Below are 17,515 nucleotides of genomic sequence, written 5' to 3' on the forward strand. Positions count from 1 at the left end.
AGATTTTGTAGAAATTCTTTTCATCATGTTTTGACAGATGAACTTTTGATGGCTGTAATACTAATGTGCACTGGGAAAGCACAATATTTAAATGGGTGTGGATTATGTATCTTTGAAGGCTTACCTGTGAGCTTTCACTGGTATGAATTAAACTGCTTGTTTATGCCATGAATATACTTGCTTCTGTATGACAGAGAATGTCCCTGTGTTGAAAAGCTTCTGTTATGCAGAAGCTCTTAAACACATTGTGTTACTAGGGAAATGCCACTAGAACTTAAACATGAAAAATAAGAACTTAATGGTAAAAAATAACTATCATACTGTAATTTAACTAATTCTCAGATTCAGAGCCAGAAACCAGTTAATACTGGAAAGATTATTTGTTTCCATTTCTGAACATATGGAAACTTTGCAAGTCACAGTTGCACTGAAGTGATATTCTAACTTGTGATGGATGGACTTAGGGCACTTCAATTCTTAAGATACTGACCTATTAACTGATGCTTCAAATAGAAGTCATCAGTGTGCAAGCATGGAGGTATATAGTTTACAGATGAGATATTCCAAAAGTAACTGTCATGACTGCACGCAGAAATAAAAGATAAGTAAGTAGTGAAGATGTGAAAACTCTTAAAGAAGAAGCTCAAGTTGTCACAAAAAGTTCTGCCCATATAGCAAAAGATGCCATCACTTAGGCTTTGATCATGCAAGGAACTTTTACAAGGCATGATTCAGGTTTCAGTCAAAAACATATTAGGGTACAGGTGCCCCTTTTTTGTGCGGAACTGATGCTTTAGCCATGGAATAGTTTTAGTCAGTCACTCCAAAATTCGTTAATATGTTCTACAAATAAATAAGTCAAAATACAATAAGGCAGTTGGATACTCTTGCAATAGTACTGGTCATTTTCCTCTCTCTGCCTTGCGAAGAGTTTCTGAGGAGTTACCTTTGATAGGATGAGGTCCACACCCTAGAATAGGTTTTCGATAAATTAGAACATCTGGTGAAGTTACGTGTTAGGCACGTGGGAAATGCTTGGAGCCAAATGTGAGTAATCGATGAACACATTTCACCATAAGCTGTCTTTAAGTATTTCACCAGAATCTGGTATTCTGTTTACTGTATTCAGATGGAAAAACAAAACAAAACAAAATCCCCACTAAAATCAGAAATTGGCAAGTGATTACTGTGTACTAAAAACTAGATAGAGATTTTGATTTTAAGCCTGTATGGAATGATATCAAACCCTAGGACTTGTACTTGGAATGAAGATTTCTCCAAATATCCCATGGAAAATACGGCAGAGAATCTTTTAGTGCCTTTGTGCAAGTCAGCGTACAACCAGTTGAGATTTCTGATGGGAAAGGAGTGGATGGGAATTGAAATTGAGACAGCTGGAAAATTAAAGTACATAGATTGAGATGCTACACCCACCCTTGAGTAACCCTGCTATTTCCTACTATAATTTGTTTATGAGCTAAATAAGAAAAAAATTATACCATTATCTATAATAGTAGTCCCTTCCCAAAATCTTTCCCCAGCATGCAAAGATTTTAGGCAGAAAATGGCAAATCAGTTACAGAGTAAAATATAGGAGATGTATACAAATGTTCTCAAAAAAGCTGTAAATGTCAAATTCCTGTTCTTTTAATCTCTTTAATTTATACTAACGTGGCATCTTAAGAATGGTAGTTATTTTTGAGAAAACATTGTCATTGCTTACAAATTAAATTTGTGTCCTTTTTTTTTTCCCCTGGAAAATAGTAGCCTTTTAGAAGTATTTCCTTCATGTCCTAAATAGAAAAAAGCTGGACATAGCAACTGGGTTCAGTAATAGCAGCACTGCTGGCTTTCACTAGCCTAACAGTGGTTATCTTTTTGAGTGAATGAGTAATCTGCAACCTAAATTGAACCCAGCTGTCTTAGCTTGTTATTTAACTGCTGCAGCTTCTGGAATAAGAAGCAGCTTCCTGGAGATTATCTGTGCCAGTAAATAGGAAATTGTAAAACTCTGATATGTGCCTAACAGTACTGGAAAAATTCATTTGCCATCTGATGATCTGGGCGAAATATGTAAAGTTGATTCAGTTGCCTTCTAATTTTTATGTGTTATGATTATATCACTAATCTTGAGACATTTTCTTCACATGTCATCTTCATAGGTTTTTAGTTTTGGTTTTGTTTTTTTTTTTTTTTAGGAAAAAACCATTGACAAGTCTTTCTGAAGCAGATGGAAATTGTGAGAAATACTGGTCAGTATTTCTGAACCTTTAGCAAAGTACATTCAAAGCTATGTTTCAAAAATTCATGCTTATTTCTGAAAAAAAGGAAGCATAAGCTTTGAAATGTCTATGGCTAGCCGAAAGCGAAATCCCTGGAAAACTGACATCTTAGAGATGCCATTACCTCTCCAGTTCTCTGTGTCAACTTGTATCAAAATGGAAAGACGCCAGTAATGTCTACTCCAAAGGATTTCTAGTATTTGTTTTTAAAGCATCGATTTTGGGTAACACAGGAAAGTGCACATCTTTGGCATAATATTACATGCTTTTTATACTTAAAAAGGTATAAACACTATTTTTCAGTTTTTATTTGTGAGTCTGTGAAACCTACCATATGTATACCGAAAACATTTCTCCGCCTATCAAGACACATGCAATTTGAAACAACTTTCCTTTCAAATGGCTTTTGTAGTCTTCCTAACTCTTGCATGTTAATTTCCTGCAAGGATTATTCCCACTGGTCAATCTCCTTTCTAGATTTCTCAATGCGGCTTCATTTTGAAATTATGTTTTATGGCAGGAACTGCATGGATTTTATTTCAAACCCTTATCAGTTAGTGATGACTTCTAGTTAGTGATAGTCTTACTCTTCCACTCTCCTATTTAATTTCCTGCTTGTGTATGAATCAGGGCTGCAAGAGGATGTTTCCCCTTCTCGTTTTCTTGGATTCTTAGTGCAGGGTCAGTGATGTTCACTGGAAATTAATTCACAGACCGTGGAAAACCCGTCTTCAGTGGAGCTGGTGCATGGGAGTAAACAAGCAGGGTTAAAATGTTTTCAGTAAAACTCCATTTCTGCTTATGTTTTTTATTTTTCATAAAAATTAAACTTTCAGGTAAACTTCACTTCCACAAGAATTGTCAGCTCTTTAAGTAAAATTTTAACTTCTTTCATTGAATTTAAAGAAATATGATTAGGAAAATTTTCCTCTGCTTGGGAGATCATATCAAGTGTATTTTCCCCTTTATGGGCTGCAGATGTGTGAAAAGAGGTATGGTCTGGTATGCTATGAGTTGCTTTGCTTATAAAGCCTTCCACAGAAGGATGGGCTGTAGGAGGCTTTTAGATTATAATTCTTAAGGACATGATAATACCTTTTCTGAGTCATGTTTTTCTACCTAGCAAAGGGTGGAACATGGTAAAGATAATGTATTTTGACTATATTTGATTTGATGCTATTAAGAGCATTTCAAGATGATTGTCAGACCATAAAACTAGCTTCATTCAGCAAGTCTACTAGTTCTATTGAATGCAAGAGAGATGAAAACGATACCTTGAAAAATTAATGTGTAAATGTTACTACATAATACAGTCCTTTGGGTTAAAGTACTAATTAAATGTTTGAGTTTCCATTTGTAGAGTAAATCTTGATGCCTTTATTCAGTCTTTACACAAGAAATAAATCCATTGGCTTCAGTAAGACCTTGCCTGACTAGTAACTGAGCAAAACTGTGGACTTTTTATTCAGTTGAGGGTGAGCAGCTCTGAGTTTAAATCAGCTGGTGAAGAGGTGGAGACAACACTTCTGTGACATAATATTTTACCTATATTTTATTTTCCTTACTGCTGATTTGTTTCTGAACATATGCAGACAAGCAAGTAATGTGCCTGTCAGCTGTGCTTTCCTACAATGTAATAGCTGCTAAAGTAGTATGTCATGCAGGTGACTTTCAGTGGCTGCTGTCCTATTATTTCTGCACTTATCCTCACACAGTTAACCTTTTTTGGGTAAACAGGAACAGAGACTGAAAAAAAAGACTCACTAGTCCATTTTTTTCCATGGTGGTTTTGGTTTTACCAGCAGAAGTCACAAAGTCAATTTGTATCATTGTCATCTCAGTGTCTCCATACTTAGGTCAACTGTATTCTAGTACTTGGAAATGTGTTTGATGGTTGGAGCTTGGGTACTTCGAAGGAGTGTAGTGTTATTTTGAGTATAGGATTACTTAAAGTGTGCAAATTTCAGTGATTTGAAATCTGCTTCTATGCCACAGCCTACCTGTCTCTATTGCTTTATACAGACATACGTAACAAAGAAGCCTAGCTGATGAGAAAAACTTTTGTTTAATACTTAATATCAGAATCTATTAATGGCATGCTGCTGACTTTTATGTCCAAGAGCAAACCAAATCATCTGTCTTTTCCCTCAGTTTCCCCACTTGGAAAATTAGTGGGATGTCAATCATTCATCCTGGAATCCTATTTGCACTGGTACTTGGATGTCTTCCACTGTGCCTCCAAAATGAGTCTTTTACCACTTTCTGCAGAGAAAACCATAGGCAGAAGAAATACTAATGAAATTCCTCATTACATAATGTAATGTGGTGATACTGTGAAACCACCAGTGTATGCACTAAGGAGTATCTGTTAAGTAAGTAATTTTAATTACTTGCTTATACAACCAAGTGTACCCATCCTGAGCTTCCTCATAGCTACTGTGAACTACAGAAGAACCTTTTGGGTTTTTTTAACAGAATTTATAAGTTTTGTGATTTCTTTTCAAGTGTCTGTGAAGGCGTGCTCTTTTCCACAGGCTTTTTATTCAAACATGAGTCATAGTTGAAAATAAATACACATTTTTTTGCAGTGGTGTGAAGCTTACAGGTACATAGCATCCTAATATCATCTGCTGGTACAGTCTTTGCTAGGCTCCTCTGAGGTCCAGACTTTCTGCCATCTAAGGACTTGGCTAAATGTTTATTTTGAATTAAGGACAAGGAGAAACAAGTTTAAAACATCACAGACTCTGGAACAGATCTCTATGCTCTAGAATAAGAAACCTTTTGCCGTAGCTACTCTATTAACTGGTAACATGGCTTACCATACTTCTATGTTATACCAAAGGATCCATCATTTGTTATGTAATGATTAATTTTTTTGTGGACTAAAACAAAGTGCATTTTTGAGACATTTAAAATTTTAACAGGCGAAATAAAAATGTGATATGGAGAAAGTGACATGGGGTTTATTGCTTGGCTGGTTGCAATATTTCAACAAATGCAAAATAAATTTATTAAAAACTTGGAAGCTACAATAAATCATTGTCTCACTACAAACTATCAAGTTTTCTTGTTAGCTGCTAAATTAAGCAGGCAACAGCTGCTAGCTGAGACGCATATAGGTCTGCAGTCATGTATACTTGATGAGTCATTCAGATTATGCTTACCTTTTTGTTACCTAAAATAAGTATCGCACCTAGTCATTGCTGTATATGATATTCATCTGCTTATTATACCATTTCTTCAGTCTGAATTTCTTGCTGCAAGATACATCATCATGGTCTCTTAGCAATGAATCTTCTTAAATTGTTCTATTTGCCATTGCAAGGGGTAAATGCTTGTAACCCTTTCTCAGATGGTAAAAATTGTGCTTCTGAACTGCTTACAGGAGAATGCCATCTGCTTAAGCATCATGCTTGAGTAAAAATTTAGGTTTTCATAGAAATATGATAGTTACACAGGGCTTTAAAATGTAAACCCAAAGTGACCTGAAATGGTGGATACACTGGAAGAGCATTATGTTCTGATAGTAAGGAATAAGAGCAGAATAAAGTGTGTCTCAATTGCTAGGCTTGTCTCCTCTCTGATTCTTCCTGGTCTGTTGGGATGCAGTTTGCACTTGTCTTGGAGCACAAGTCATCACTACTTTTAAGTGGAATCATGTGACTTTTGCTTCCTCCAGACTGAAGAAGAGTCAGCCACAGTTCCCTGCCAGTTGACTTTAAGTACTTCTGTGGGCCAGTCTTATTTTCTTTGGCTGAAGAGCTTTGTGCTCAGGCATTGATGGCAATCAAAATTGGTAATGAAACAGCCATCTTATTTTTTATTTGGAACACATCAGGGAAAACAGATCATTAATTTATAAGCCATTTATATTCCCACATAGGTTTACCATTCTCTGAGTCTAGGGGAGGATCTTGAAATTCTCTATATATTATGACTTCTTGACTAACAAAGCTTTGTGAAAGTGCTGCATTTCAGTGTTAGGAGATACTCACCATGAAGTTGTGTAGTTTTACTTTGGAAGGTAGCTAAAATTACCTTTTATGGTTTGTTTTTTTGGCATCCTAAATGCAATGATTTTTTACTTAACAATGTCAGGCTTCAAACTTAACTTGAGAAATAAAAATCAGGTAGATTCTTTTCTCCAGTACATATGGTAATAATATACGTTTTGCAGGCCATTTGTCCTTACCGCTGGATTTGAAAGCAGACTTAGCTGAAATCTGTCCCTGAAATTCCAAACTTGAAATCCTGAAAAATCCTGTTCAGCTTACCCCTAGGCGAGAATGCATCCAAACTTTTACTGGCTTTTAAAATCTCTCAGTGACCTTAGTTCTGTTTCTAGAGATAACCAGCTGAATTGTAGCCTTTAGACAAATTAGTAGCTGAGCACCTTTCTTATACTTCAAAAGAACTGGGGTTAAGAAAACTGATGTTCATCTCTCTGAAGTGTTCAATGCTTCATGCCTTCTATGCAGTGAGAAGATCTGATCTTATACTCAATTTGGGATGGTCATCTCTCTTTTTGTAGTGGATTCATTGTACTACTTCTCTTACCAGGCCTTATAACACTCATTCAGAAAATGGGAGAATTCTTCAATGGCCATGTCTCCTATTTTTCTTAGCAGTCTTTCAGTCACCAAAATGGGGATGTTACACCTTATTCCTGAAGCAGATCTAACAAATGAACAAGTGATCTTTTGAGTGACTGGGAACATGTCTGTGAGATGTGATGTTCCCCTACCTGGTTTGACCATATTGGATTTGGAAGATTTCTATCCAGGGACTGAGGGGAGGGCAGGGAGTCAATATTTGCAACATCTCTTGCTTAAATTATTTTACTGCCATATCATTTTCATTATACCAAATTGTTACTTAATGCTAACCAAGACCCTCCGAAGAGACTTAAATGTTAATGTTATAATAAAAACCTAACTGAAGACATAGAAGTGTGCAGATACTGAAAGTGTTTTTCTCTACTACATTCCCTTAACCATTCTCCGAGGGCTTGGAAGGCTGCTAATGGAACAGAACCCCGGCTGCGGATGGAAGGTGAAACATGGGAAGAACAAACAAGACTGAAAATTGAGCTTGTTTTGGTGCACGTGTGTGTTAGTGGTACTTTAAAAGGTCTCCAGATGAGTGGATACCTGTGTTTTCCCTTTCAGCAAAACATCATGAACAACTCATTCCACAGGACACCAGGGCCTGCTGGCATCTGTAGGAGCAAAGCAGGTTTTAGCAGCAACTACAGTAAGGAAAGGAGGAAGAAAAAGGAAGTCTAATGTTTTGGCTTCCTCACAAGGTATTTAAATGTGTACTGTGTTCTGGGCCAGCTGGTTACAATTAACCCTGCGCATTTAGAGCAATCAGTTCAAACAGATTTTGGAGACATCTTCTGCAGTATAGAAAGGAGGGAGTGGGGCTGGAAAGGAAATGAATTTACAGAATATGCATCAGTATGTCCAGATATTGTGACCATAAAGGTACCTGTCTGTCAAGTACAGTCAAGCGAGAAGTTTATGTATCTGTTCCAATGCTCTTTATCATGCTGTTGTAGCTAGGCCCCACAAAGCAGAACTCAACAGCTGTTACTCTTTTTCTGAGAGGAACGTGTGTAGCATAGCATCTGTTGAGTCTAACTTCACCCACATTTTGCTTTACATTAAGAAGTTGCCTATAATTTCCACTGCTTCCATGAATATTTGTGGATGCAAAGTTCTCCTAGAAATCACATGCAATCATTCTTGTAAAAGCTGCTTTCAAAAAGGGGAGAAGCATGTAGAGAAAATGGCTTCATAGGAGGCTGGGAGATTTAGCTGAACAAATCCTCTTTTCATACAGCAGTAGCACTTTTCACTTACAGTGCCTCCTATGGCAGCATCTCAAAGATTTTTATCTGTTTTCCACAGGTGAGGAAACTGAGGCAATGGGGTGGGCAATTTACTTGTGTCAAATTGTAAGACAGCTCTCCTGTGCAAGTATAATTTGTATGGGATGTGCATTGTACATTAGTAAAATCAAAGGCTGTTTTGTTAGTGCTTTGGACACAGCATTACCCATATTTACATGCAAGCAGAAAAAAATCAACCCTAATAAGCACAGTTTGCTTGGCAAAGTTGTATCATTGCTACTGATGTGTAGGCAGAGAAAATCCTTCTTACACAGTTCTTGCTCTTACAGCTTCATCTGTAGAGTTCAAAAGCAGAGTAAGTCCATGACATACAGACTGCTAGCATGTTATTTTTACCCTCCTGGACTTGCAAGAACAGAGAAAAAGATGTTGCTACTAATGTTTCAGCCTTCAGTTTTAAGAGATTGTATGTTGAGAAAGAGAGGGAAGGGAAGTACTCTTACTAATTCCTGGTTTTGTTAAAAAGTTGAGCTTTTCCATTTTGATACTACTGTCATGATCACGTAGACACATGCACATTTATCACGGTTCCAGTTAAGCCACATAGACTTAACACCAGGCAGGATCACTCTAACAGAAGTCTTATTTAAAGATTGTTGTGGGCATGATAAAATCTATTTCTGGAGGAATGGGGCGGAGACATAAGGATAAAAGCAGAGGTGTGATTATCTCACAGCTACTTAGATCTGTATTAGTCAAAATCCCTGGTAAACTATCGAAATGCACTTGTTCCCTTCCAGATAAACAGACACTGCATGTAAGCAAACAGCTTGTGTTAAGAATGTCAATCTGCTAATTAAACTCTGTGTTATTGTTTGCATTTATTTCATTTAATCACTTGGTGAATATAATCCTCAGAAGTATCTTGCAAGAAGGAAATGTACTTTGCGGAAGTCCAAATCTGTGACAAACGCAGAACAGTGAATGGCTCTTGACATGGAGGTATCTCCATATCTGGTTCAAAAAAAGAAAGAGTGCAGGTACTTGACCTTATCTTTGATTATTCACATATCATCCATACAAATGGAAGCAATAAATCATCTCCAACTCTGATGATCCTTTATAATACTTATAGCTTAAGAAGCAGGTTCCTATCTTAAAACTTTCTAAAAATAACCATTCAGCAAGTGACAGAAGGACCTCTGTCTCTTTTCTTTTGTTTTTCCTTTATGATCAACTGTATCAGTGCATTTGAAATGAACTAATAGGTGGCACTGAGAATTCATTAAGAAATCAGGCTCTTGGAAATTGAACATGAGTAATGTTCCTCCCTTAAGAGATTGCTTTGTGCTAGTTGAATGTGGTAATGACAGACCATGATCATAGGAGTTACCTTATGGTAGAGACACAATGCTATGTAATTAAAGACTGTATCTAGATTTCTTCAGACAACTGAACAGTATCAGCACTTGTCAGCAGAAACGAACTTATTTTTACTTCATTTTTAAAGAGACTGAATATTCCAAAATGAGTCTGTCAAGTAGATTTAGCACATGGAATATCACAGGAGAGAGTGGTGTGTAGCTAATATTATGCAGACAGGGAGCCTTGAAAAGTATTCTATTTCTTTTGGAGCTGTCTTTAAGAGAAAGATTGTATCTTTCTCATTTCAAGGAAAAATTAAAACATGCATCTTCTGGAAGACACTGCGGACTAGTAAGTGACGCTTTTTCACCTCCTGCTCTCATGCTATGTGTCCTTAGAAGTGCTCATTTTTCCTCTAGTGTACTGCCTTTGATAGTGTTACTCCAGAATAAAAGAAAATTTGAACATTTATGTGGGAAATTTTAAAAGTGTGTTCCACCTCATCCCTTAAATGTAAGTGAACAGGTATGGAAAGAGCATCTGTCATTCTGCTGTATGCACAGCTTTGTATGTATCATACAATTAAGAATTGCATTTTTATTCTGTTGGATTTTTTGATGATTATAAAACAGAGGAGTGCACTACTTTGTATGTTATTTTGTAAGCGAATTACATTTGAGGTTCCAGCACTGGCTTCCATTACTGCTGGCTGCTATGTTGGATGGCATATTTTCATATGGAGCCACTAAGGAAGAATAACTAAGGAGTAGGTGACTTCATATTTGGTCGTTAAGCCTTCAGGGAGGAGATGATGACCTGAGATATCCTTTTCTTCAAGCTGAGAGAAACATCCTTGGGAACTATATCACACCAGTGTAAGTATAAGGTCCCTCTGCAGCTGCAAGGCACAATGCCCTGGACCTGCAGGCTGCAGATGACACATGGATCGCCAGGAAACATTTTAATATGTATTTCAAATGGCTGACTATGTGAAAACTCAGCTGAAATGTAGTCAGCATCCTTGAAGCTGACTCTGGATCTAAATGTGGGAACAGCAGTTTGTCTGGGCTGCAGGTTGCTAGACCCTGACCAGCAGGCTTCCTCTTCCTGGCAGTGAGTGCCAGCTGCTGCCCTGCTTTGCTTTATGATGGGATTTTTCCTTTAACGAGGAAAGGAACCATGGCCCAAGCTATCTCTTTCTGAGACAGCTTACCTAAGTTGTATTCTTTGGCATTTCTAATGGAAAATACCGTAGTAGTGTATGTAGCGTGAAAATGCGTATTTCATGGACTAAGGGCAGACCTGCCCCCAGCTTTACAGCAATAATGGCAGGTATGAACTGGCACATTTTTTGTACTGATTAGTTACATCTGGAAAGAAAAACTATTTTGTTGGTGGTGCCTCCTCTTCAGGACTTTCACAGCTAATTAAGACCCAAACTTCTCATATCTGTTATGTGAAGCTACATGTCTGGGTTAGCTTCTGGGTCTCGAAGATGTGGGTGTAGCTTTCAATACTTTGCTCATGTTTATAGTGGTAGTATCCTGAGAATCCCAATCTCCCTATGTTGATATGTTCTTACCAGCTTTAAAAAGCAGCTAAGAATTAATGCTGCAGTAGGAGATTTGGGATAAGACCTAGTACATCATATAGCACCTTACAGTAGCGCCAGGCTAGACAGTCTAATAGAACTTTGTAATGCAGATACCCTCACTAGAACCAGGTGAAGCTGCATAGTCATATTGCAGGTGCCAAGGATAACTGCTGTAAAGGCAAATTCAAAGACCAGAATTCTGAGTTCCCACCTCAATATTCCCGTGGGGTGTCTGGACCCAGTTTCTCTGCTGTCCTCCTCCTACTCACTTTCTGTGCTGTATATTCTCAGAGAATAATGCTTAAATTAACTTTGATGCCCTTTCACTAGTATCAATGGGTATTTTGCACTGATGTGAATAGCAAATGCCGAATGATCATTCAAGACAATGGTTTATCAACAATTCCTTCCCTTAAAAATCAGTCATGGAAATGGGGAGAGTGTTACGGTCTTCAGAGCATGTTTCAATTAACACAGGTCTCTGAAGGTTAAAGGCACTGTCTTGGAATTTATCTGAAAGAATATGGAACAAGCACCTACTGTAATGTACTCAATTCTTGCACAGGCATTTCAGTAAAAACATGCAATATTCTTTTTTTGTTAAGCAGTACCCTTTTTCAGTAACACAAAACTGTGTAAGTCTTTGGTATGTGAGCTTCTCTCTTTGCCATGAACATAGAGGTATAAGGCATTTTCCCACTTGCTGCCATATTGGCCAGATAGCGAGTGTATTTCCAATAAACCAAGCCCCCACAGGAATTTACATGTACATTGATTTTGTTAAGAAACAGTTTGGCTGGCTTAGCCATTAATTCTCCGTTTAATAATACTGTTCTTCATTTTATATTGGTACTGACAAGAATTGTTCTTTAAAGAATTACTTAGAGCCCAGAGAGTACCTAGAAAATACCAGACTCTCAATATGCAGAGGAACAGCAAAGTCTTGTTCAGCTATTATAAGTATCTTAGAAAATCTTCTCTTTAGATTACAACAATGTATCTTTTCTTTTCCTAAAATGACATATTTTTGGAGGCACATTGAGGAGAAAAGTCCTAAATACTACAGTTTACATAGATACCTTCAGAAATAAACCAGCCTCTTCATTCTTGTTCATGTTAAGGTTCTCCGTGATGAAGTTTTGGGTTGATGTCTTGTCTTTTTTTTGCCCGTTGTTTCAGGACCAATTGTTTTTTCTTTTTTCTCTGGAGGTTAGTGGGTGTTACCTGGCAAGGGTGCTGTTGAAATTGTGCAGAATATTAGAGGTTTGCTTTGTATCGTTTGCCTTCATCTAAAGTCAGAAGTGACAGTTGAAGTTAACCCTTAGGATTCATGTTTGTTATTAGTATCAGGAGCATTTACAAGGTTAGCTTTTATTAAAGCTCGGTGTGGAGCTAGATGGGTGCTGAACATTTTGCCCTTTTGATGTACTCAGTAACTGCATCATCCTGATCAGAAATGAAAATGTGTAAATATTCCCATTCATTTAGGTATAACATGCTAAAAGCCTTAAACCACCAAAGAAATAGAGCCTTACTGCACCTTTATTGAACATGTCTCTGATTCTGTGCTTTGAGGCATTGTCCCCTAAATCTGAAATCATGGAACAAGAAAGGAAACATTGCTGCTGAATGAAATAGCGTCAAGCCCCTCCCATCTTAAAAAGCAACTAATACAAACATTTTTAAAAAGCATACTGCATCATCAGATTAATCCTTCCGTATTCAGAAGTGTAGCTGACTTCTCAGCCCTTTAACTCTGAGGTTAGACAGTTCTGGTAGACTTTCCTGTGAAGTCCTACTTGTTGGACTTACTTGCTTCAGAGAGCCTCCAACTGATGCTGGGTTTGCCACCAGATAAATGCAGCTGGGCCAAAATGCACTTACCACATTTTACAAAGTCTTGACCCCAGGTGATATGTTTTCATCTTGAAATGTTCGTTTTCTTTTTTGAGTGTCTCTCTGATGTTCTGCATGCTGCTGTTCAACAACTTGCTACAAAGATAGTGGTTTTATTACAGATGTCTAGCAGCCACCATATCCTAATATATTTCTAGGATTGGGGTTTTTGTACTGTACCTCCATTAAGTAATAATTATTCTTATAATCTTTGCTGCAGATTATATTTGTTGGTTTGTTTTTTTTTTTAAAGATTATTTTGAAACTGTTTTGATAGAACCACAATGTTGGTGGAACACATTCTTGTTTAAGCAAGTCTTGTTTCAGTTTGGTTTAAATAATTGTAATTTAGTTAGTTTAAAATCACATTACATTATAAATAGTGCAGCTGCTTATGGTGGACAGACTCTTCTTACAGTTGGATAATCCATTTGATGTTAGTTTGGAAAGCTCACTGCAGACAGGGAAGAAGAGAAAAAGGACTTGACCTTTCCTTTCACACTTAAAGAACCCCCCCCCAAATTCATAGAGATGCTTCTGCACAGCCCTTACTTGTTGTTCTGCAGGCCAGATCTTCAGCAGGTAGAGAGAGGTCTAGCTTTAGCAAGGAACAAGAACAAATGCAGCATAAACAGTATCTGTCCTAACCAAAAAGTGGGTTTAGGTTCTCTCCAGCTGCCAGATGTCAACTGATGCAGAAATGGTGTAGCTTAATTGATTTCACTGGAGATATTCTTACTGAACTTCAGCTGGGACTTGAACTCTCAGATTCCAAAACCTCTCTTTACTGACTGTGTATGCCCTATCAATATCACTAAGGGGAGGAAATGTGATTGGCAAAAGAGTTGAAGGTAAGTTAGGGTCAAGTCCTAGGGTGGAGTAAGGTACCTCATTGCTGTAGTGAGTAGCAAGCTTTTAAGTACATCATTAAAAAGTCATAAAGGCTGTAAAGTTGGCAGTTTCAGCAGGGAGAAATCCCCATGACTCATCTTGCGTAAGTAGAGCTGAGTCTTTATGCCCAAAATAGAAGAAAATACTCCAATTCCCTAAAGTGAAAGCAAAATAGTTGTAGAAAAATAGTGTCTTTTTTTACTTTTGTCCTTTAGATTTATTTCAGTTGTGATTTTGTGCCTCTTAATTAAGCAAGACTTTCACAAATTAATAAAGTCTCCCGATAGCATAAAAAGCCCCCAAATCACTCAAATGTGCTTGCACATGTAAAAAATGTTACTACAACCAGATGGTACAGTAGCAAATATTTTAAGTGTGATAATTATTCAATTTTTTGTGCATTTTATTAAAAATGGACTTTGCCCTGTGTTCCATCATGCTTTTAGAAATGGTGTCTTTTTAAAGACATTAGGGAGTGCTTTTGCTAGATGTATAGAAAAGCAATCCAAGTAATTTTTTTTTCTTTTATATATAGTATGATTGTAAATAGTTTAGAGAAAAACAAAAGGGCCATCTTTTTGCTGTGTTTGCATAGCACCATGCCCAGAGATGTCTTTTTTGTATCTTACGTTTTGTCATAATACTATTTTTAAACATACCATGTTAGTCATAAGAAGTGAAGACTTTTGAAGTACCAGTAGCCATGACAACCTTCACTTTTGGGGGTGCAGTACAAGGTCTTTCACTGTGTGACTGGACAGCACATGCTGCAGGTGACTGGACAGAATGTTACTGTATATAGTGAAAATAATTATGACTTCATTAAAGACTAATTTTTCCAGGTTATGCTACAAATCAGCAGCAAACTGCAATTCAGGAAATTAGTCGTAAGTGCTATGCTTTTTCCATCAAACACTGGGTAAAGAGACTACTGTGCAAGCAAGGGCTATTAAAAGGTCATGTTTGGTGGATTTTTTTCTTTCTCTCTTTTTTTTTCTTTCTTTCTCTCTTTCTCTCTATCTTTATCTTTTCTGTTTTCTCCTTCTCACATTCTGCTTTTCTTCCTTTCCTCCCTTTCTTCTTATTTTTCTATTTTTCTTCTTTTTTTTTTTTTCTATTTTCTGCTCTTGATCATCGTCTGTACTTATTGCACACTTCATGACTGAAGTCAAGTAGGCAATTTTGTGCATATTGACATAGGTCTTGAGGAAACGGGTATGAATCATCTGAGGTGGCATTTCTGTTGCTGGCTCTTGAAGCTGAGACTAATTGAGAATAACGTGAAGTCAGAAACTGAGAAATTTGCTGCAGTTACAACTTGAAAATGTAATACTGCTTTCATATTTATAGTGCTGCATAAGGTTAATATTCAAGGTGAGAGTTTTTCAGGTGAATGCCTGTAATGGTAGGTCTTGCAGTTAAAGCCATACAGTAGCTTCTATAGTTTTAATCATATCTGGGAGTCAAAGGAAGACCTTTCATCAGTCACTATTAACATTTCAACTACACCTGTGAATTTGAAACAGAAGTCCATGTGACAAACAAGCAAATAACCTCTTTTTTTTTTCACTTACTTGAGAGGTGCACATGTTTTTTAATCCCATTTGAGTTGTATTGATCTTTAGCTGCTTAATTCTCAGTATAGTCAGCTGGAATAATTCAGATGTTTTGTGATGCGCATCTTTCATTACTTTGGAATTAAAATATGATGTATTTTCTGAAGGGACCTGAGGACATTTGGGGGTCACCAGGGCTATATTTAGATAAGTGATGTTCTCTTAAGCACCTTCGGTAATCAGCAATGCAGCTAGAAATGGCTGAGTAAAACTCTGAAGCCCCTGTCTCTACTGTAGTGGGAAAAAAAATTCTTTAAGCAGAGGTTAAGCTTTGTACATAACCCCAGAGGTGTTTATGATCATGTATTCTTGTCAATCTGTAAATACTAAATTAAAAGAATATCAGAAACTGTAATTAGCAAACACAAAAAAGTAAGGTTTTCCACAATCTCATAGAGTTGTTATTACAATAAATTAAAACATGGTTTTGTAGCACTCAGTTTAGGTATTAATGAATATGGTTGGGAAACAACATTATGAAAAACTTAATCTTTATGCAGGATACGGTTTTCTGGTAAGACAAGTGTACACGGATTGAACAGCAGAGCTAAAACAAAGCAAAACCCAGTGGTTTTTTAAGTGAATACTGCCCATTCTGTAGAGTGAATGAGAATATTACAATGAAGCTGCAACTAGCACAAAAATAGTAAAAATTTGTCTCATAATGCAGATGTACAGAGAGCCAAATTAAAATTACATAGTTATTACATAGTAAATTTAATTGTGTCATTTCTTGTATTTTTGAATGTGTCTCTATAAATCCTTCATTATGTTTAAAGCAATTTTAGGCATGCAAGTTAGTTTATCTCTATCTGTAAAATACAAAGTTATGTAGACAATATTTTAGAAAGAAATATATAGATGGTATCTTAGAAATAATTGTAGATTGTAAATAAGTGATTAGAAAGAAAATTTATTATAGAGTTAATTATGGTTAGATTATATTATAATAAATTTATAAATATTAAATAAATTTTAATTTTTACGTATATATCTTCAATTAAAGAATAAATATCTTCAGTTTAAGACAATTGCTTGATTACTTCTCTGAAGTTTAAGGAATTTTTACTTTGCAGTTGAACAATAAGAACAAAGCGAACCTGGATTTTTTTATTGAGTCATTTGGGAATGAAATAGGAAAAAATTGTATCCAGGCAACAGCACTTTAATAATCTTATAGCTTCTTAGGTCCACTTGCTCAATGTGAAACCATTTTCTGAGTGAAAAAGAACATCTTACATAAACCACTTGTTTTGTACACTCTGCATTTCTGGCAGATGGGAGAGTTCCTCCTCGTTAATGCAGAGATAACAGTTAACAGTTAGTTAACTTGTGCGTGTATCCTTAGAGGCATATGCATCGATCTGTGCTGACAGCAGTGTAAAGTGCGATGGATTGACAGGCAATGGCCTCCGTACTTGAATGGAAATATTAGGCACTGGCTTTCAAATGGCAGGAGGAGATGAGTGTAAAAAACATCCTTCCTTTTCTCAGCATCTGGTGTCATCTGCTTCTGGGGGCAAACCAGTCTGAGAACTGGCTGTTCTTGCTGTGTTGGGGTGGCAAAGACCTGGGGACCTCCTGCCCTGAGCCCACTCGTGGTGACCCTGTCTGCTGGGGGGGACGGGGATGGGGCGTTTGCCCCCAGGAACAGGCTTGGAGGGCAGGGGACGGGGTGGTAATGTACCATGGACCATGACTGCTGGTGAAGTTGTGTGTGCTGAGCAAAATGCCTGGGAAATTCCAGGGGGGGGAGGAAGAACGTGGGGAGGAGCAAGGTTCACGGGGCCATTTCCAGAGTATCTGGTGTGGGGACAGCCTGGGCATGGCACCCCTCCCCCAAGGACAGCCTGGCACTTAAACAGAGATGCTGGCTGAGAGCTGTCAGTACCAGGTTCTCTGTCAGGCAGGTCAAACCCGTCTCTGTCAGAAAGACCCACAGAGGTAACACTCCTGCTTGTGATCCAGCATCTTCAATTGGAGTTTGCTTTTCCTTTTTGTTCATTCATACAAA

The 17,515-nt window shown here is 37.3% G+C and overlaps 1 protein-coding gene across 3 annotated transcripts in view; it reads left to right on the forward strand.

Annotated features, from left to right (window-relative positions):
- The window catches only part of SH3GL2 (SH3 domain containing GRB2 like 2, endophilin A1), a 103,909-nt gene that overhangs the window by 30,238 nt on the left and 56,156 nt on the right, over window positions 1-17,515 (forward strand). For 2 of the 3 annotated variants that reach the window (XM_075020588.1, XM_075020589.1), the window contains exon 2: window positions 2,199-2,252. The exons of the other annotated variant lie outside the window; for it this stretch is intronic. The gene's annotated coding sequence lies outside the window, so the exon portion shown is untranslated. The remainder of the gene's footprint in view (window positions 1-2,198; window positions 2,253-17,515) is intronic. 3 annotated transcript variants of the gene reach the window in all.

This window comes from Buteo buteo, chromosome Z (genome assembly GCF_964188355.1).
Source record: "Buteo buteo chromosome Z, bButBut1.hap1.1, whole genome shotgun sequence".
In the NCBI taxonomy this organism is placed as follows: Eukaryota; Metazoa; Chordata; class Aves; order Accipitriformes; family Accipitridae; genus Buteo; species Buteo buteo.